This window comes from Numida meleagris, chromosome 3 (assembly GCF_002078875.1).
Source record: "Numida meleagris isolate 19003 breed g44 Domestic line chromosome 3, NumMel1.0, whole genome shotgun sequence".
NCBI lineage: Eukaryota > Metazoa > Chordata > Aves > Galliformes > Numididae > Numida > Numida meleagris.
In genome coordinates, this window is record NC_034411.1 from 7,074,102 (window position 1) to 7,095,329 (window position 21,228).

Genomic DNA, 21,228 nt, shown 5'->3' on the forward strand with positions numbered 1-21,228 from the left:
AGCAATCTCCAATAATCACTGCTGTTTAATATATTCATTAGTGGCCCAGGAAAGGGGATAAATAGTTTCATGACTTCAATAATTTCCTATCAGCAGCCAATCAGAAGGTAACAGCAAACAGCTGCGGAAGGACTCTCTGCAATGAGCAACTCAGTGATAAAATGACAAATGAAATTCAATGTCAATAAACACAAAGTAATGCACTGGGGAAAAATAACTGGAGCCATAAATACCCAAGGATAGGCTTTAAGTTTGGTATAACTATGCAGGAAAGAGGGCTGGGGGTCTAAGCAGACAGTTTTGGAGAGGAGAGCTCAGTGGGAGTTAGAAGGGAAAATGAGGGTTTGGCATTCTTAGGGAAGGAACTGGAAGACCTGCTCATTTCCCATAGCTGCAGGCTGCCTCGTGTAGGATGTAATTCTCTATTTCAAAAAAGCACACACAAAATCTAGAAGGGAAGAGGGTCAAGAAGGATACATGCCTTTTGAGACAAGCCATATGGGTAAGGACCTTTGGTTTTAGGGTAGAGATCCAGGAAGCACTATTGGCAGAGCTCTGCAAAGCCAGAAGCCGCGCAGAGAAAGGGTGTAAAGAGGAACTCTTCATCACTGCTCACTGTGCAAGAATTGGGGCAGGTGAAAAACAGGAGGAAGCCCCTGTGTCATCTTTCAGAGCAAAGCAGCAGTAGTACCACGGGAGCCAGAAGCACAAATGATTTCTAAAAGGGATTGGGAAATTCACAGAGGAAAGGTTGTTGCTGGCTCAGAAAACTCAGCTGTTGCCCTTAAGACTGCCCAGACTGCTACTTCACAGGTAGGACAGGTCTTCTTCCACATCACCTCTGCCTCCCCAGAATGCCTGGCTATTCACCCCCTCCCTCCTGCCCACCACTTGCTCCCTGTCTCACTTCTTTACCCCAAGCAGACAATGCTGCCTGCTGGAGCATCCCTGCCTGCATTACTTCTGCTGTCAGCCCGTGTCCCCAGCAGAAATACCAGCTCTGAGCATGGCTCTACTAAAACACTTTCCTAGAGCATCCACCACCGCAGAACGTCACTGTTCTGGAGCAGGTTCAAGTTTCCAGACTCGCAATGTGTAGGCTGTTTCTGCCTGATGCTTTGAGGTTATCCTCCCTGTTTTGCTTGAAGCCACTCTTGCAATATCAAGACATTTATACAGCATGGAGCTGATGCAAACAGATGTGGCTCAGGAGACCCGGAATCAGGGATCTGCGGGCACCTTCTGAGAGTGCTTGGAGCTGTGGGACTAATTCCCCTGCTGCTGTATGGTGGGGAAAATGATGGCTGCTCCTCGGTGAGAGCTCACCCATCCAGCCAGGCAGGCAGCAATGCGTTCTCTTAAGAAAGAGCCTTTACAGAGAGGTCTGAGCAGCTGAACCCCGCAGCCCACTCCCCTGTGTTGCTGCACAGAGCAGTGGGTGAAGTTCTCCTCGCTCTGCTTCACTCCCTCTTTCCTGCAATACCTTTGATAAGAGCACGTAAGAGGAGCAGCACGCCACAACACAGTGCTGGTGTCTTTCAGCAGCAACCAACAACAAGGCAATGGCCAACCATGTGCTGGCCACCGGGACACAGCCCTCCGTGCACACACTGCAACAAAGCACTGAAGGTCGAGACAAACTCCAAAGGAAAGCAAATCTGCTATCTACCGTGAGACAGTTGGCATTTTTCATAGGATAAAAAGCATTAACGGCAGCCTATAACTTCTAATATTGAGTTAAATTAATTTTTCATTTTTTAATCCTGCTCGCAGCACAGTTTGTAACATTCCAAGTCATATTTATCTTTTGTGTATTAAAACACTATGCCCTTCTATAAATAGCTACAGGTTTCTTGGCAATGGCGCTGCAACGGTGGATTAATTAAACTGGAAAGCAGAGAGTATGAGGACTAGATTTATATAATGAAAACAATATATCTGCTAACACGGGAGAAATGCTGACACTGTAATAATGCTGATATTAATATTTAGTGCAGAAATCTCAGAGCGCATTACTAAGAAAATCTGGTGGGCTGAGAAATTATCAGCAAGCAGAAGTCGCCAGGACAAAATGAAACTGTTGCATCACTGTTAAAGCCATGGGTGTTACTCCCACTCAGGAAGGTTCATGGGTATAGGCTGCTCTGAAAGTAATGCCTCCTACTTATTTCCAAGGGAACTGCAATCGATATAAAAAGCACAATAACACTCTTTGACAGAGTAAGCTCTCAGCTACGAAACACTGTTTTTCAACACAGTCACCACCACGAGCTGTGCATTTTCTACTAGTGATGAACAAAAGCCTGCATGCCACACTCATAAAATGTGCAGCAGCAGAAGTGACCCTCTGTAGCCACTGCTGAAACACACCACCCGCTGCCTCACTGTGCTCACATCCTCGGTTTGGTCTCCATAAACATTCAGCAAGCGACAATGAATGTCAGTGGGTGCCATTGTTTCCACACAGAATAACTCAGTTCCACACCTTTGCTTCACATGCGCTTCAGTGTCAGACCCCATTCTGTCAGACTGCCCCTCTGCTGCCATCTGTCACACAGCAACAAGCGTAACAGAATATGGGTGGGAAGGTTCAGCCTTTACTGCTACACCACCATTATCTGCCTCTGACATCACCAGCCAACATAATAAAACAGGAGGCATTATTTTCAGAGCAGCCTTCGTATTTTAAGACCCAGCACCTGCAAAGAGCTGTCTGCTGATCTCCATGTAAACCCTACAGCAGCCACAGGAATATTAGGATGTTTGCTGGATTGCATCCCTAGACAACACCACACCACGCTGGTGTCAAATGTGGGATAGAGAAATTAATGAGAAAAAAAATTAAAAGAAATGATCCTCTCTTTTGGTAGTCCAGGTAACTCACATGGACAATGTGTTACACGGTTGCACATAACCCCGCTGACGCCAAAACTACGGTTCCAGTGTGGAGAACGAACAACCAAGCCCTACAACATACAACCTTAAGGACCTCCTCCAGGATTTTGTAGAAAGTCTCGGGTAGAAAACTGTCTTCAAAGTGTATACTAAAGCCAACCGACCAAGCAAAAACCAGGGAAAGCAGCAAATGAGCAAAGAAACTAATTAAAAAAAATCCCTCCTTGCACCAAGATGTCCCAGGACACTTAAAGGCAAGAGTGTTAGAACTCATTTAAACTTTACTATGCCTGAAAAATGAAAGGCACCTAATAACTTTCATTTCATACCTTCTGCATTTCAAGTTCCACCTCATTCCATGGTATTGCACACGATGGAAACAAACAGAAAAAAACAAGATATTTATTAAAATTATAGAATAAAGAGTAACAGCAAAGATATATATGCATGTCAGTGGTCTAAATAAATTAGGGTCATTTACATCAGCAGATGATGACAATTTTTACATTTATTATAATATTTTCCACATAACTATTCTATCCAGTGACATCTGTGAGCATATATTAAATATATGTGACAGTACGCAATATATTGCTAAATATTTGACCACTGCTAAATGCTGCAGTGCTTTGAATACATTTACAAACTGTCAAATATTTTAGACTTTCAAGTGATGTATTTTAGAACCGAATAAAATGAAGATAACTTACAGAGGAAGAGAAAGGTTCCCTTCTTGGCTGCTAATAAGGAACCCCAGGCTGCCTGCAGGTCTGGGAATAGCAGAGCACATCTTTGGTCCCCTTAGAGTTAGGACTCACAGAGGTGGGAAGATGTGCATAGGATCCACTCTGCCTGTTAAAATCAGTACAGAGCTTTTGAGAGTGTTATAGCAGTTCTCCTCAGTTGAGAGCCAGGCCAAATATCTTAAATCCCAGCTCACATAGCATACGTGTTGACATGGGAAGAAGGACATGATATAAGGCAGTAGTATTTGAGCTTTTAAGGCAATCTTTCTTCTGGCACTTGGCGTTTTTGTTTGTTTTTCTTTTAAATAAACAGGTTTAACCTGGAATTAGCACAGATTAAATTTATAGCAAGAATGGCAGAAGAAAATACTCAGAAGACAGACCCCCTTCAGTTCCATCTACTTCAACCCACGTCTTGTCCCTCTTCTCCTCCCCAGCCCTCACCCTTCCAGACCAGCATCCCTTATGCCACGATCACTACGCCCTCCAGGCTCCAGCCTCCTCTCCCAACCTCAATCCTTCATTCCCTGACTTTCTGCCCAGAGCCCCAGCTCCTCACCAAGCCCTCTCCAGGGCTCACTGCCTCTCTGCTCCTTCTCTCCCACCCTCCCTCAAGCTCAGGAACCTTGGGTTTGGTGGGAAAGTGCCCAGCTGTTCCCCTCCTCCACCATCCAAATCTGACATTGGGGCATTTTATCTTTCCACCCAGCAGCTCTGAGGGCTACACAGAGGTGCAAGCTTCCTAGTGCAAGAGTACACCCCTACAAAGCCCGAGGAAAGGGGCAGCACAAAGTGCAGCTTCCACCCCACAGCCCTTTCTCTAGGGAAGAGGCAGAGGCTCTTTGGGCAGACAGCCCCATGCGCTGCTAAAACCCAACTCCTTCCTGCTGAATATGCATGAGCTAAGTTTGTTAAAAGCCTGACAGCTTTGCAAATGTGGGTGGATTCTGACAGAAACTGCAAAAGGCATAGCCTTGAAACAAAAGGCCAGTTCTCTGCCAGCTTTCGTGCCTCTGCTCCAAAGCAAGGGAGTGTCATGCAGCTTTAGAGAAAAGAGCACCAGAAAGGGTTTTTTTTTTGCCTTTATTTCATTATTATTTTTATTTTGCCATTGCAAAACACTGTTCCAACCTCCCCCCCTCCCAAGCTCAATTTTGTGGGATTGCTTTGGCTGAGATCTCGCAGCCTAGAGCAGCTAACCTGGTGCAAAAAGCACGTCCCCAAAATGGTTTAACTTCAGCAAAGAAGCATGCACCTGTAAACAGGGTGTCTCCTGAAGGTGCCCTGCTTACAAAATGCACATCCAGCCCTAATTTCTCAGAGCTCAGATCACACAGTGCATGCTGTTTTTCATCCCAGCTCAGGCTACTGCTGTTTGCGAGGTCAATTCCAGCAATGGAATGGAGACATTTAGGGGAGGTGCAGGCTTGTGCCAGCGTGGCAAGGTGCTTCTCTGTTCTATGGGGAAAGGCTTTTAATTAAAAACCAGTTCCAGAGAAAGGGATGAACTGAAACATGAAACCGTTGCATCTAGAGTTAGTTAATGGCTTATTTTAAACATTTGTCAGGTGCTCTGAGTCCAGGCGAGGTTCCAAGAACACTGAATAAACATAAATAAATAGTGTATTCTCCCCTCCCTGCCATGAATGGGATATAAGCAAAGCCCTACAAGCTGCCTGCAGAGTTTAAGGAAGGAAACAGATGTAGGAAATTTTACAGGCATTCCCTCAGATTTGCTGCGAACACCGGAGAAGCGTTAAAAAAGAAAAGTGAGCTGTCAGGTGTGCAAAGCTTCTGTTCAGAGCCAAGATCTGGCCCAGCCTCCACGCTGCTGGAGATGCCATCCTGGTCCTTACCTCCTCCCAGAGCAGACAGCACCTGTCTGAGGGCACCGTGTGTCCCAGAAGGCAGCACAGCCCGCGCACTGCTCATCCATTTGTCATGAGCACCAGGAGCTCCAGCTCCTGTCAAACCCAGCAATGGCTGCAGCTGACAGGCCCTTGTGCTGCTCTGTGCCATCCTTTCCTCCCCTCTACCACTGCATGTGCAGAAGTTGGTCACTGAAGCCCAGCCGTCTCTCACTGCACCGCTGAACATACCCAGAGGGCACATGAGCACCCCCCAGTTCAGCTTTCTGCTTGTGAGCCGGAATTCTCAGCTTGTTCCAGGCAGCCACTGCTGCTTCTCAGCCAACGCCAGGCTTTGTTGGGTGGTTCCAGATGAGAGAAACATGGTTCAGGCATTACAGAGTAGCTCCAATGACGCAAACAATTCTCGTTATGGTATATCACAAAGCTCTGCATATGGAAACACAGCCAGGCTGGAAGGCCTCTGCCCATTTACACCAAAGAAGCGGGTGTCACTGGAATGCTCTGCTCCAGTTTTGGAGGTCCTGGGCTCTGTGCTAACCTCCCCAGTAAGTGCTCATCTCCTCTGTGCTGAAACAAAGCATCCATCTTCCTAAAAAGCCTGTGGAACACTGTGGTCTCCAGACTCCATGCGGAAGCTTGGGGCACTGGAATGTAGGTCTGTTCCAGCATCCCACACAGGTTCTTCCCTGGGAAGTCCATGCAGCCCCAGGCTGGGCACTTACTTTGCCACTCACTTCCCTCTGACAAAGTCCTTGCAGGGTACACACATTAATTAAATTCCTTCTTTCAGGGAATGGTTTACGCCAGGACACCCAGAATCAAGGCTTTTACTACAGGCTCAGCCCTGTCGGATGTTAAACACCTCTTTCTAGCCCAATGAACAGCCCCAGCTGAAAGCCCCCAGAGCCAAAATCCCATCGCTACCTTGCGGGGAGGTGATTTCATCCACAAACCATCACAGGTCAAACTAGTCTCGCTACCAGGAAAGCTGCACCAGAGTGGCATTTCCTGCCAATAAGAGGCAATCCTGTTATTCAAGAATCAATAGATAAGCATCCCTTTCTTTTTTGGATATCGGCTCAGTATTACAGAAAGAAAAGCTTCCTTTAAACCCGTCTGGTTCAATTCCCCTTCTAACAAACATATGCGCGCACACACCCCATCCTAGGAAGAGGAATGGTAATTATTTCCCCAGAGAACAATAATTTTGCAATAAATTTCAGAAGCAGCATGATTTGGCAAATTAAGCTGAGAGCCAAGGATACTAAATACAGTTGATTTCTTTGAAGCCTGCGGTATCAAAATTATTTCCCATATCCGCTTAAACACTTTCACTTTGGAAGGATAAACGCAGAGATCTTTACGCAGCTCCTGGCTCGTGCTTTCCAAAGAGCAAGGACCTAAAGTCAACTCGAGAGCAGTGTCCTCCCAGCTGGGAAGTCACATGTGCACTGCTCTGCCCGCCACGTGCTGGAATTCCATTTCATTCCATGAGCCATTGCTCATCGATAGGCTGATAATGGGAGAGCTATCGATAGCAGGCTCCTGCTTAAAGCAGAAGCACTTTTACTTGCATTATTCGCATTTGGACCTTTCCACACGTCAAACGGCCTTTTTCAGACCTTCCTATTACTTGCAGAAAGAAAAGACACCATACTCCTAAGAAAAAAAAAAATAGCTAAAAGCACAGTTTTCCTTATAAAAACAGCGGTGTCCTGCCAACACACAGCCTCTCGGGAAGTTCCAACTGTTGGAGCATTTCTGTGTGGCTGGGGGGTTCTGCACAAAATGCTTTTATTTATTTATTTTCCCTATGACACAGGGAGGAACATATTAAGCTCCTAAAAAGATCCATCCCTCCATCAGTCATTCCTTCTCTCTTTGCTAGGATAAATGCCATCTCAAAGACATTGATACCCATAAACGTGGAGGATTTATAGCACATTTCCAACAATAATATTAAACATATCCCTTAAACTTCTTTTTGGAAGGCTTTAGATTTCCCCCTCCCCCCTTTCAGAATCATTTAAGAGATGTTAAGTCACCTTCAAAGAATTTGCAACTCCTTTGAAGTACAGTACAAAAAAAAAGGAAGACTTCAACATCTTCCAAACAGTTGCAGGTAACGTGTAATAATTTCTCAAAGCAGACATAGAAAGAGCTGTTTAATACCAGGTTGCTACCTCCTACCCTGAAAACGTACTCTTGCCGAAGTCAATTTTACAAGCATGCTTTTGTTAAGCTCCCTCCTTGCACTCCAATGGCATTGAACGTGAACAACAAGGATTCCCCCCCCTCCTTTTTGGATAACTTATACTTCATTTTTTTAAGAGACAAGATGCTTTTACATTCAGCCAATCCCTTTGCAGCAGGACTTTGGTTTGCAGCAATGCCTTGCTATCCCTCTCAGAGCCAACACATATCTCCTCTGCCTAGTTTCTTACTTACAGATCCGATTTGGTGTTGTTAAATGGGAAGACATCTTCATACTTGTCAAAGACTTTCCATTTTGTGACAGCGTTGCCAGGGATTGTCAATAGTAAGTCTCTAGGAACAAAATGTTCCTGAGCAGAATATATCACTCACTCTTGGTCAATTAATAAAGTCTTTAAAAACATCTCTTCAAAGATTTCAAATTTTAGCTCGCTCCCAACTCCCTTAACACGCACACGGCAGACTGATGCTATTGCCCAACCACCTGAAAAAAATTATTTCTAGCAAATGAAAAAATGTTTCTGTTCTTTAAAGTTCAGAGTGCAGAAGTTTTGCATAATTAAAATGTTTTCCGATTCTTACTAGCAGTCCAAAGGTTAAATACTTCTCTTTGCTAGTATACACCACATAATCGAGAGGAAGCAAGTGAGTTTATTCTTTGAAAGGCCATGAAAAAAAGAAAAAAACAGAAGTTTATTTGTGCTTGCAAATCCTTTCAGGTCTAAAGAACCAGCGAGATAATAAATTGTTTTTGTTGAAAACAGGAAGTTTGGCAAAGATGCAAAAGGACAGCTAAACTTTGGCTAGACAACCCAAAACACTGTGTTCTACTTTGAAAGCATTTCCAACAACAAAAAAAAGAGTGAAGTGCCTTGAATCCATAGAAAGCTAAAGGAACAGCAAAGGCATCTGGCAGCAGGAATTTGTTGCCAAACTTGTGGTTGCGTTGTGCTGGCTTACGGGCTGGGTTGCCAGTTTTCAGTAACTTGCATCAAGCGCAGCTGAAACCCACATTTCTAAAGCCTCAGATGGTGTCAGAGCTAGAGAAGCCTCAAGGAGTCTCCCTTCCTCTTCTCATCTGGCCAATACTGAAGGGATAAATAAATAAGCATCACCACAGCGGTCTGACTTTGAAAGGGAGACGAGCAACCCTTGACGATGTGGCCACGAAGTCTGATGCTGCGCAGCCACGCAACGCCATGCGGTGCCATTGGGGCTGTGTAGGGTCCTTCTTGCCCTGCCATCAGGCCACCAGGACCCACTCCTGAGAGAAGGCAGCACCATTTACAGGACACCTGTCTTACATGCTAAATCATTTGACTTTGAAAAGAACATACGCTCATAATGCAAGCACTCCGGACACCACTGGAAAAGTTAAGACGATTCAGCCTTTCCGAGGGATTTAGGATGGGTTATAGGATTAGAGCGGCTGCTACAGACTGGGAAGAAGCCAGTGATTATGCTTATGGAAGGCTCCAGCACCATCCCCTTCTCACTTTGTGGCACAGTTTTGGCCTGGGTGAATGAGCTGCTTCCCAGCAGCCACACAGGGCTCAGGCGCTGCCACAGCCCAGGGCCCTCCCCAGGAAGCTGCTCGCACACTGCTGCCTTGTTTCGAGGGGAAAGATTTCAAACCACATGGATACAAGCTGTACCACAGCGCTTGCCCAGAGGAATGGAGAACAAATCCCCAAGCACTTCACTAATACAAATCAAGGAAATGAAGGCAAAGGTCCCTTTCAGTACTATGTCACGTGAATGAACACGAGGAAAAGTTAAATATATGAACTCTACTTTACTGGATAGAACTGTCCACAATTAATCTAAGTGTCTTCTCTCTCAAAACACCTTTTTTTTTTTTAATTTCCCTCCCCACCTTATTATGCAAATGCATATCTCCAAACCACTTATTGCAGAACTCCACTGGACTCTCCGGGCTAACCAAAGCATAAGCATGCTTTTGCTTTACAGTGTCCACTCTGGGACAGCTGAAAAACATCAGGCTTCCAGAAAGCTGGAACCCTGATGTTCCCAACTCCTTGAAAACCTAAGTGAGGTATTTTGTATTTAGCACCCAGATCCTCAACATTTGCTCCTCAGAGCAACAATGACAACAGTATCCACACCTTGCAACGTAACAATTATCTGCTGAAAGCAAAGCACTTCACAAAGGAGGCAAAACATCATCATTCCTGTTTTAGGCACTGGGCAACCAAGGATGAGCAATGAAGTCACCTACCAGACCCAATCAGCTGAAGCAGCAGCGGAGCCAGAGTCCCTGTGCAGATCTCCATCATGAGCCTTTACGCGCTGGGCCACACCTTGAGCTTCAGTAGAGCAGGTAATATGCTTGACTCACACAGAGCTGGGTTGAGCTGTAGTTAGGATCAGGAAGCACTTCTAAAGCTGGGGAATAAAAAAGCACCGTATAAATGCAAAGCGTAATTGTTATTCAGCAGATATTGGAAAAATTACTGCAGTTTGTATTTGTTTTTCTGTATTTGTGGGATTTATGTTGTTTCAACACTCAAACAGATTTTGATAATGACACCATCTGTTAATTCTCACCCCTCACTAAATTAGAACAAGCGGTAGAATTGTTAGATTGCAGCTTCACAGATCCCAGCTTAACAAACAAATGAGAGCCCAGGGTCAGCTCAAGGGGTTACCAGCAGCCTCCAGCCAGGTACCTCTCCCAACCCCAGCTTAGAGCAGAGCACAGGAGCAGCAGGAGCAACACAGCTCCCACAGAACCCCCTGGAAGAGATTTTTTGGTAGGTTATGTCCCCTGTCCTCTCCCCACCATGTGAAGTTCACTGCCTTAGGTGCTGTGTACACTGGGGCCCAGCAGCAGGTGGGGTATTTCAGATTTGATTTACCTACAAGATGGGACGCACACCTGGGTACAAGTTAAAGGCTTGCTGGTTACAGAGGCAACTGACCCCCTAGCTAGAGGACTCCTTAAATTAACATTGCTAGATTAGGGCCCAAGATGGTGTAAGTTATGATAATTTCATACCCAGAGCACACGAATTGCCTGCAAGAAATGCCTGTTGAGCAGGAGGACCACCTGCATGTATTAGCAATACATATTTCAGTAAAATATAAGTTTACAATCAATCTGTAGGTTTTTTTCTCCTATTTGCCTTAAATACTGTTATCTCTCCCTCTTTGCTCATAAGATATGCTCTTCCTTACTCTCTGCGAAGGTTATATGAGAATTTGTTCCAAGCACATGCAAAAGGATCAGACTGTGCCACAAGCAGGTCACACACTGAAAATAGATGGCTCCTGGTCTCTGGACAATTCTTTGTAAAGACTGTTGGGCATCCCTTAGTTTTTTTGTCTCTTGCTGAATTGGTCTTGATCCTGTCATTCTTTTCTTGGGTAGTGAATCAAATTTGATTCATTTGAAATCTATTTCATGTAGCCATTTTCTTAAAAGAATGGAGTTCTACCACAAGGTGTAATACGAAGATACCTCACCATATAAAGCAACAGGGAGTCTGTGTATGTTATTTACGAATGTTCAGGACACATCTACAAAAAACTCAGCCCTCCATGTTGCTGATTGTGCAAGTCAGGCACAATACTGCAGTTATACTTGTCTAGCAATACCATTGGTGGAGCTCACCATATTAAACTTGTTTGGTATTCATCATCATTGGAACACCTAATTATGTCCAGGAATGAAATAGATTTCTTACCTGCCATTAACACAGTTTCCCATTGCCTTATAAGGGCTTATAAGAAAGTGGATGTAATGCAGGGAATTGGGCTCCTTTTTGCTTTACAGACAGGAATCTAAAGGTATATCTCCGGATGTGTTTACATCAAGAAGACAACCTGGGACAATTTGTCAAGAAGCACAGGGACAATTTGTCTGCCCTAAAGTCATACAAAACATCAGTGGTAGGCTTAAGCAAAAGTCTTAAGATTTTCCAAATCCTACTTCCATGTCTGACATGGAAAGAAACTCTTCCAACCAGAATTTCCTCCAGCAGCAAAAGTGTGAGCTCTCACAGAATCACAGAACTTCAAGGATTGGAAAGGACTACCGGAGATCACCAAGTCCAACCTCCCTGCAAAGAACAAGGGCACCTACAGCTAGATCAAGTGCTTACAGCCCTGTCCATCCTGACCCTGAATGTCTTCAGGGATGGGGCATCCACCACTTCTCTGGGCAACTTGTGCCAGTGCCTCACTACTTTTATCATAAACACTTTCTTTACCTCCAGTCTAAATCTCCCCTTGGCCCACTGCTCAGCCTCTCTAGGTCTCTCTGAATAGCATACAGACCCATGGGTGTGTCGACCACACCACACAGCTTAATGTCATTTGCTAATTTGCTGAGGATGCATTTGATCTCACTGTCAATGCCACTGATGAAGACGTTAAAAAGCACCAGTCCCAGTACTGACCCCAAGGGACAACACTCACCACTGATCTCCATCCAGACAATGAACCACTGACCACCACTTTCTGGGTACAATTTCACAATCAGTCCCTCGTCCATCAAACAGTCCACCCATCATATCCACATCTTTCCAATTTGGAGAGAAGGATGTTACAGGGGACCGTGTCAAAGATCTTTCTGAAGTCCAGATAGAGGACATCAGTGGCTCTTCCCTTGTCCACTGATGCTGTTATGCCATCACAGAAAAAGCCACTAGGTTGGTCAGGCAGGAATTGCTCTCGGTGAAGCCGTGCTGGTTGTCTCATATCACCTCCTTCTCTTCCATGCGCCTTAGCATAGCATCCAGGAGGATCTGCTCTATGATCTTCCCTGGCACTGAGGTGAGGCTGACAGGTTGGTTGTTCCCTGGGTCATCCTTTCTACCCTTTAAAATGGTTGTGACATTGCCTTTTTATCCAGTCTTTGGGCACTTCACTTGGTTGCCATGACTTTTCAAATATCATTGAGAGTGGCCTGGCAACTAAGTCAGCCAATTCCCTTGGGACTCTGGGATGCATCTTATCGGGATCCACAGACTTATGGATTTTCAAAAATCCGATCTTTGCTTAGAGAGGGAGAGGCATTGTTCCTCCAGTTCTCACCTTTGAACCATCTGCTCTAGGGGCGTGTGAAGAGCAGTTGCGAGTCAAGACTGAGGCAAAAATGTTGAGAACCTCAGCCTTCTCCTTGTGCATTGTCACCAGCATGCCTGAATTGTTCACGCTGACTGTGACTACTTGAAGCATATTGCAGTTAGCTCAGAGTGCACCCTAAGTGACATAAAGTCACTTGCTGCTGTTATTGAGGGGCAATTATTCCTAAAAAGGAAGAAGAACGAGGCATTTACTGGGCATTATGGGCACATGGTTGACATCACTAGGAGCCAATCAAGATCCCTGAATTCAGGCCAGCTTTCTAAAGCCCTTTATGTCATTGCTTTACAAAAGGTATTTGATACCATTGCTGCGTTCTCAGATGTGATCTCATCCTTGACCCTGTTTGGCACTCTTAGGAATAGCTCCCTCAGGTTTCCTTTTATCGGGTCATAAACGACATCATATTCCCTTGCCTATGAGATGTGCTAAAACTTGTATCATTTGTAACTGGAAATCCTGTAGACATGTTTGACATTTTTGGTTGGCAAAAATCTGAAGTCAAAGTTGGAATGGACAAGGAGGAAACTTCTGGGATTACAAAAGGGCGTGTTTGGTAGAGGGAACTAAAGTCTGGAACACTATTCCCTAAATACTGTAAGGGCCAAGATTTTCGTAGTAACAGCAGGGCTGTGTCCCTTCTTGGAGTAATACACAGTCCCTCACTGACTCGTCTCAATAAAATTACAAATACATGTTATGTACGATATTACATACTTTCAGTCTTCCCCAGCTCTACCCTAAGTGAATGTATTTTACAACAATTGCTGCAATTTTCAACCGAGCTTTCTGTGAGGAACCAGAGCAGTGCACAGTCACCTCGCAGTGACCTGGGGACTCGTGGAGTTACCCTTTACTTTGCAGAGATGCGAACTAGGTATGTGGAATTAAATGGTTTGCCCAGCACCACGGAGTAGCCAGATTTCAGGGTAGAGTATAAGCAACACACTAGCCAGCAGCGTGAACATCAACAAGCTGGCAGGTTGGGGGGTGGCACCAAGGGGCCAGGAAAGCTCAAGTCACAGCTGGCACAGGCCAGCATACAAGATGAGGGGCAGAGAATAAGCTGAGGCTAAATATACTCCAACTCCTTGTAGACTCTGTGCTGGCGGAGGGCCAGTCTGCTGCAGCAATAGCCAGGGAAGGTTTGCAGAGCTCTCCCCTGCCAGCTAGTCAGCTCTGCTTTAAACTAGCCCAGCTGATTTTGTAGTGAAACAGATGATGGGTCCCCATAAAGCCAATTACACAAGTAGACACGAGTGGGGAAGGCTCTAGATGAAGTGTGGAGATTTACAAATATCTTGAGCCTTCGCCATCTTCCCAGCAGTGGCTTTTGACAGTGACCTAAATTCTTAAATCCATCAGAAAGACAAAGTTTCTGGTTAACCTAAGCTACATCACTTTCAGGGGGCTTTGTCTAAGAGCGCTATACAGACGATGGAAAGAGGCTTTCTGAGACCATTCCTCCATTTGATGTCAACATGTAGCAACGAATTCACTCAAGAAGTTCCTGTGGATTGCTTTCCTGTTAGAGTCATCCATTTCTCTGGGCTCCTTTTATTACAGTCTCTGATCTTTCCAACTGAAAGAAACCACAATGCTGCTTTACTGGAGACTTGTTTAAGTCCTGATAGAAAATGATGCTCACGTATACCGTTAACAATTCTACTACAGTCCAACCACTTAGTATTAAATCAGTTTAGATAAAATAAAACCCCAGTGTCTGTAAAAGTATGTGTATTTGCATGGATATAAATATACTTCAACTGCTAAATTTACATGCCGAGCCTACATTTTCTGCAATAAAATATTTAAGTGGTTTCAACTCTACAGTGAGATTTTAAAAAAAAACAACACACAAAAACCCATAAGATGGAACAAGACATCAGCATAGGACAGTATTGACTGGACACAATCACCTGCATGAGTACAAAATTAATATCTTCACTGTGGACTGACAAGGGCTATTACAGATCTTCAGAGACAAATGACTTCAATAATACCACCTCATGCAACAGTAAACTAGGACTATGCTTTCATTTTGATGCCTTGCACTTAAATATCTGGAAAGTCTGATAAAGAATTGCCTGAGGCTGAGCCAAAACAGAGCGAAATGTGGGGCTGCGATCCAGCCCCATCACACTTCTGAAGCTGGTGGAGGCCTAGGGCAGCAGTTAGCTGCTATCATGGAGCGCAGTAAGAGCTAAATACTTTGTTTCCCTTCCCAGTTCATTTTTTTCCTATGCTTTGGAAACTGGCCTTTCTTGAAAAGCCACCTTCGGGGTTGCTCGGTCATCACTGAAGCTGGACTGGTGGCAGGACTTGCTTGAGCTGAGTCCTGGTAGTTCAAGTGGAAGCTCTCCCACTTGTCATCACAGAATATATGACCTTATTACTCCTCCCTCAGTTCTGGCACCGACTGCTAGCACTGTTTGCAGCCAGTGAAGTTTCCTCAGCGCTCTCTGCTGTCGTCTCTCCCAGCTCCTTCTGCTTTTGTTTTCCAATTGCAGCAAAAATATGTGAATCCCATTTTCTGCCAACGCCGAGATGAACAAACTCCAGAAAACAACATGAAAGACAGCAAAGCAGGAAGAAATGTGATAGGGTTATGCTTCTGGCAAAGGACACGTTCAAAGCTGCAGGAATGTATCGGTGTGTGGACAAGATGATGCCACTTGCTGCTGCAGTGTGTGGACAGATTAATGAACCGTGGCCCTCAGAAGCTCGGATTTATCTCGGATTTTGCTGGCTGGGAGCACAGAGCTAGAGAAGCCACAGGACAAGCCCATGATCATGGAGAAAGCCGGCAGCAGACTGAGACCTGCTGGCTCTCCGCCCCGGGCTCTGAGCTTCCTGCAAGCTTCCTGCTACCAAGGGGCGTTGCGGAGAGCTGGGGACCCAGGTGGTCTGGGGCAAAGCAGCCCCTTTTCCACCAGCTGTGAGAAGGTGGCCGGGTAGGACAGGGAGATGGCAGCCCAGCAGATCCTCGCTGGCTCAGAGCAGTCCCTCTGTCTGAGCGAGCTCCCCTTGCACAGCCCTATCCAACAGGCATTGTCTGGAAGCAATTAGAGAGATTTTTATTTTTTTTCCATCGTTGCCTGACAACTTCAGCAGACGCACATGTAGTCATCCCCCTCCGCTTCTAAAGAACTTTGCTTACTATTAACTATTTAAATGTTGAAAGTATTAAAGCTAATTGAACTCATTGCTCAGAGAACTGAGTCTGAGGTCAACTGTCGTCTACGGTAACACTGTTTGGGTACAAGGACTTGGGGGCAGTTTAGAAATCTTTAGAAAAGCGCTCATGCCTGTCCATATACTTGTCAGTCTCACTTGTCGTTACTGGTGGGATTTTCGGTCAGGCAAACAGATGGCATTGCTTTCAGAACTCCTCCATGAACAGTTTAAAGATCCAGCTACAGTCAATGCTGAAAGCAGTGACATGAGGTGCTCCTGGGCCCAATGAAAGCATCTTGCTTCGGGTGCTTAACTTGGGACAGTCATTCTCTATGGTCCCTGGTGGGGCAAGGGAGGGGGGAAGAGGACTACTTCTATAGGGAAACTCAGATTCATATTTAGATGCCTTCTGGGGAAACTTTTGTGGCACTGTTTCTTTGTCAGCTTTATGAGAATCCAAGAGAAACCATCCTCCAGCTGCAGATACTGAGAATATCCTCTCTGAGGGTCATACTGAGAAAGACTCCCAGACGGCAAATGAGAAAAGCTGTCTTGACTTCAAAGGTGTTATTGTTGACTTACATCCTGCTGAGGATTCAGCCCAGTGTTTTTAAAATGCTAATGCTCCCCAGCCTGCGGTGAACAAATTTATTCTGATTGCCATACATTCTGGGAGAAAAAAGGAAAGGAGGGAGGAGAACTTGGTGGGTGTTAATGGAGCAGCAGAGGGTTCACCCCTGAAGGTGGCAGATCATTGGCTCGTGTAAAGCCAGAGTGACACCAGGACCAGATCTTACAGCAAAGCTGTTCCCCCAGTGCTGCGAGAGCATCTCACAGAATCATAGATTGGCTTAGGTTGGAGTGGACTTTAAAGATCACCTAGTTCCAACCCCAGCACCTCACCGCCCTCCAAGTAAAAACATTTCCTCCTAACATCTAACCTAAATCTCCGCTCTTTTAGTTTAAAGCCATTCATCCTTGTCCTATCACCATCAGACCATGTAGAGAGTCGGCTCCTCTTCTGCTTGTAAGTTCCCTTCAAATACTGGAAGACTGAAATGAGGTCTCCTCAGAGCCTTCCTGTCTCCAAGATGAACAAGCACAGCTTTCTTAATCTGTCTTCATAGGAGAGGTGCTCCAGCCCTCTGAGCATCTTCATGGCCCTCCTCTGGACTCACTCAGTTCCACATCCCTCCTGTACAGGGGCCCCAGGCGTGGATGCAGTACTCCAGATGGGTCCTCACAAAGGCAGAGATCATCTAAACTGGTAACTTCGGGGGTACCAGGTCTTTTGTTGTTGCCTGGAAAAAGCAGCCTGCTAGAAATAAATGGCAGGTATTGTTGATTTTTTAGAAGCGTGAGTTGTCTTTAAGATATGCTGAGGAATGGGAGCATCTCACATATCCAGAAACTTCTCACAGTCGAAGATCAAAAAAAAAAAAAAAAAAAGAGAAAAGACACCACGGCAAGGAAGGTTCATGCTTTCTCATCTCTCACAACTGGCCAGGTCTGAGCTGGGTAGCCTGGAGTTCCTCTTCTGTAGGAGGATGTGAAGCCTGCTGGAAGCACAATCCTGGAAGGTCACAAGAAGAAGTCCTGCTGTTGGAGAGGGTATCAACGGATCAGAGGCAGCCAAGTTTAAAAGAAGACTGGAATTACGGTAAGTCCATGCTGTCTTCTCATCAATCATCTAGTCAATCTTCTGGGAGATGACAAGAAACCCCCCATATCCCTTCACATCTGTAAGTGTGGCCTTGCACAAACTTTGCAAAGAACAACATCTGAGCTTCCACCAGGCTTTGAACTAGGGTGAGAGCTTAGATCCCCAGCAGCACAGGAAACGGTCACGAATGACTCGCTCTTTACTTACTGGGTCATCAGCCAACCTTTGTAATGTGTACAGAAATAATGAATTACTACCAAAGGGATATGACTGTCCATAGCAACTGCAGGCCTCTTCTCAATGAAAGCGAAGGTCTTGCATTTGTCCTCCGTGTATCAGAATGGGAATAACCTGATGACCTAAGAAGTGGAGTCATTTTTAATACCTGCTCCTTTCTCCCAGTACCTGGAGGGGTAGTCTTGCATGCCTCATCTCACTGGTTATCATTATTATGTCATCCAGATCAATCATTTCAATCTCATTGGGTTGTAAATGCAGCTTTGATCATTCGTTACACTTTGTTAGTATTTATCAGAGCCAGGACTCTGCTAATTTGAAACAGCAGCACACAAAAAGCAAGGAAACCCGGGCTCCACGAGTGCTTGCTTGGAGGGCTGATGTTTTGTTTGTTTTCTAAATTATCCACTTCTAAAATTTTGCAGACTGCTGCAGGATACAGCTGTGAAAGGCAGGAGGAAATTTTCCCTTTTTCAAGACGGACTCTGTGAGAGTGAAGATCTAAGCACCTGATGGTTGCTGGAAGCCCACAGCTGCTTGAGTGGGTTGGAAATAGGCACAGGAGAGGGAGTCCTTCACTGGCAAAGTCCCTCTTTGCTCAAGGTATGTGTAAGGCTACCGAGGCTGATCTAATGTGTACTGAAGTCGCTGAAATCAATAGGTCTACTCCTAAAGTGCTCAGGAGCAGGTCTTTTGCCTGTTTTAATTCCTTGTATGCATTGCCTACTGCTTACATTTCATTTAGGACAAAACGAAAGCATTGGATTTTAATCCCAAGCCCAGGAAGCGAAAGAAAGACTGCACTCCACACGCTCTCCTTAGCGACGACAAGCAAAAATTCTTTAGCACCATCTAGCTAACGTCGAAGGTAACCCACACTGACACTTCCTACAAATCTCTGCCACCGACAGCACTCCCTGGCTTTAGCATGCAGACTTCAAAAGCCGAGAGATCGCCGCTGCATGCTGATGAGCAGCCAGGGGCAGGGCGTGCATTTCACATAGAGCCAGATGGGGCACCTAGTATTGGCCGCGTGAAGTACAAGCTCAAGTTCCTTAAAACAGTTTGCATCATATCTTGTTCACCAGCCTGGGAAAACACAACAGCACAGACATGGGAAAGGATGAGAATACTTTTTTTCTCCCAAAATGTCCTTGAGAATGACAAATGCTGTGGAAGAAAAGCTTCATGCAGGAAGATTTAGTAAAGCTGCATAAAGATGTATGCAGTGAATGGGAGGTGGCTGGAAGAACTTTTGAGAGAATAGATGGAGGAAATGTCAATCAAAATCCTTTATAAATACAAGCAATATTTGCTGAAATTTTCTTGTAGGAAAAAAAAATCATAAAGGAGACAGTTCAAAATAGCCAAATATTTTGTAATGAAAGAGCTAAGATTTTCCATTTTTATTTCTTAAGGTTTTATAATGATATATTATTGTATAAAAATGTAAAAACAAAACCCCAGAAAATCAGGCTAGCAATCTACATTTAATTTTTTCTAAAACAAATATTTCAGAGTCCCCTTCACGGACCCATTTTGTGGAAAAAAATTGAAACTGATGAATATCGCGTTTCAGAACGAAGCCAAACATTAAAAACTCAGAGTGCTTGATGAAAAGGATTTTTTCCCTCTAGAAGTTTTAAGGAAAAAAATTCAAAACGTCTTCTTTTTTGTCTTTATGTTCTGATAATAAATCAGTGATGCTGCTGCCGGCACTGCCTGATGGATAGATCACAATCCTCTAAAGGAGCGCGAGACTTGGGAGCTCCCTTTTCTGACAAATTACTCATCAGCAGTAAAGCGTGAGTTTACCAAAGTTATTGTTTGACGTAGGAATGAATCTTCATCTGAGAAGAGTACGTCTTCACCTCACGTGGTTTTATCAAGGAAAAAGCCTTACAACACAAAATTGGAAGCGTTCCGATGGAGCACTGGCCCATTTACCTGTTTACATGTGGACCTTCAGAAAAATCATCAGCTGAATTTTAATTTCTCCCCCAACTAAAATGCTACATTCCATTCTGATACCGATCTTTCAACCTAGGTTATTCAGAAACATTTGCCAGACATTCTTATGCCCCCTCCACCTACTATTTTCTTTAATTTAATGACCCCAAACAATAACATGCCACGTTTACACAGGCAAGGACTCGGGCTTGTACAGAATTCCCTGTCAAAATGCATGTGTTGAAATTGCCTCCGAGACTTTGAATGTATGCTATTCCTACTATTCCCACACCCTGTCACTCCCTGTGTCAGGCTTTTTATTCTATCGTAATTCAGACTCAGGAATCAGTCCTTGCTTCCTTAAAATCACGCAAAGCCCTACATTTAGCATTTTGCTGCTGCTTTTGCTTTACCTGCTAAGAACCCTTTCCCTTCCCTGAACTGCTTCCATATACTGGCTGAATTTGGACTTCACGATTGCTTAATTAAGACATACTCTGTATTTCCTACTGAAATTAGCTCGTGAAATCACTGTGTTGCTGCATGGATCACTGCCGTAAATCCAGAACTTCGTTCACATTTGCAAGATGTTTATGGAACGTATGGCTCATCCTCTTATTCAATATTTCTGAATTTCAGAGGGATGTTTTGACACCCAATGCCATCTTATAGGGCTTTACTCCTGCAGAAGACAGGTGAATATTTCCAGTACTCCCAAGTAAGCAAGGCACTTGCATCTCCGCATGCAGAACTCACGCAGGCAATTAGGAGTCTCAGCCTCACTGAGAACTAATGAAAATAAACGAAAATTGAGATGTTTTACCTAAGTCACATAGACCATTTGCAGTATTTTATAGTCTTTATCTTAAGTAAAGGTGCCTACGTTGGACACCTCAGCCTGAATTTATGACAATTTTGAAAAGCCCATAAGAAGAAAGGAGTCATTCAATAGCAGCAGCTCAGGATAACCCACTTTTAGTAATCTGAAACAATCAGAAACATAATGTTCATGCAGGAATATGATCCAAGCTCCTCTGCAGCCAGCACACTTCCCATTTAATGCGAGAGGCATTAGATCAGGCTTATATTGACTGATGGGAGGACAGAAACCGACTCTTCTGGCTTCAAAAAAGCAAACGTCTTTTTTTCTGAATAATTATTATTATCGTTCAAACAAAATGTATATTTTCTCAGCTTTTTATTTACAATATAAAGTGCTTTCCACAGTAAATCAACAAATATGAGTATTCATGTCACCAAGTGCTGATGATTAAAAATAATTACTTTAATGGTGGCTGGCCTGATGCCAAACATGATTAGCTTTCGCATTTCAAGCATGATAGTGGATAATTTACATCTCCTTTCA

The 21,228-nt window shown here is 44.5% G+C and overlaps 1 long non-coding RNA gene across 2 annotated transcripts in view; it reads right to left on the reverse strand.

Moving 5' to 3' along the window:
* LOC110396321 overlaps window positions 1-21,228 on the reverse strand; it is a 203,239-nt gene that overhangs the window by 47,609 nt on the left and 134,402 nt on the right. The window contains exons 4-5 of one of the 2 annotated variants that reach the window (XR_002436925.1): window positions 9,966-10,132; window positions 2,625-8,814 (exon numbers count right to left, since the gene is read on the reverse strand). This is a non-coding gene — a long non-coding RNA (uncharacterized LOC110396321). Of the gene's footprint in view, window positions 1-2,624; window positions 8,815-9,965; window positions 10,133-21,228 lie in introns of those variants that run through there. The other variant, XR_002436926.1, reaches the window with a different exon arrangement.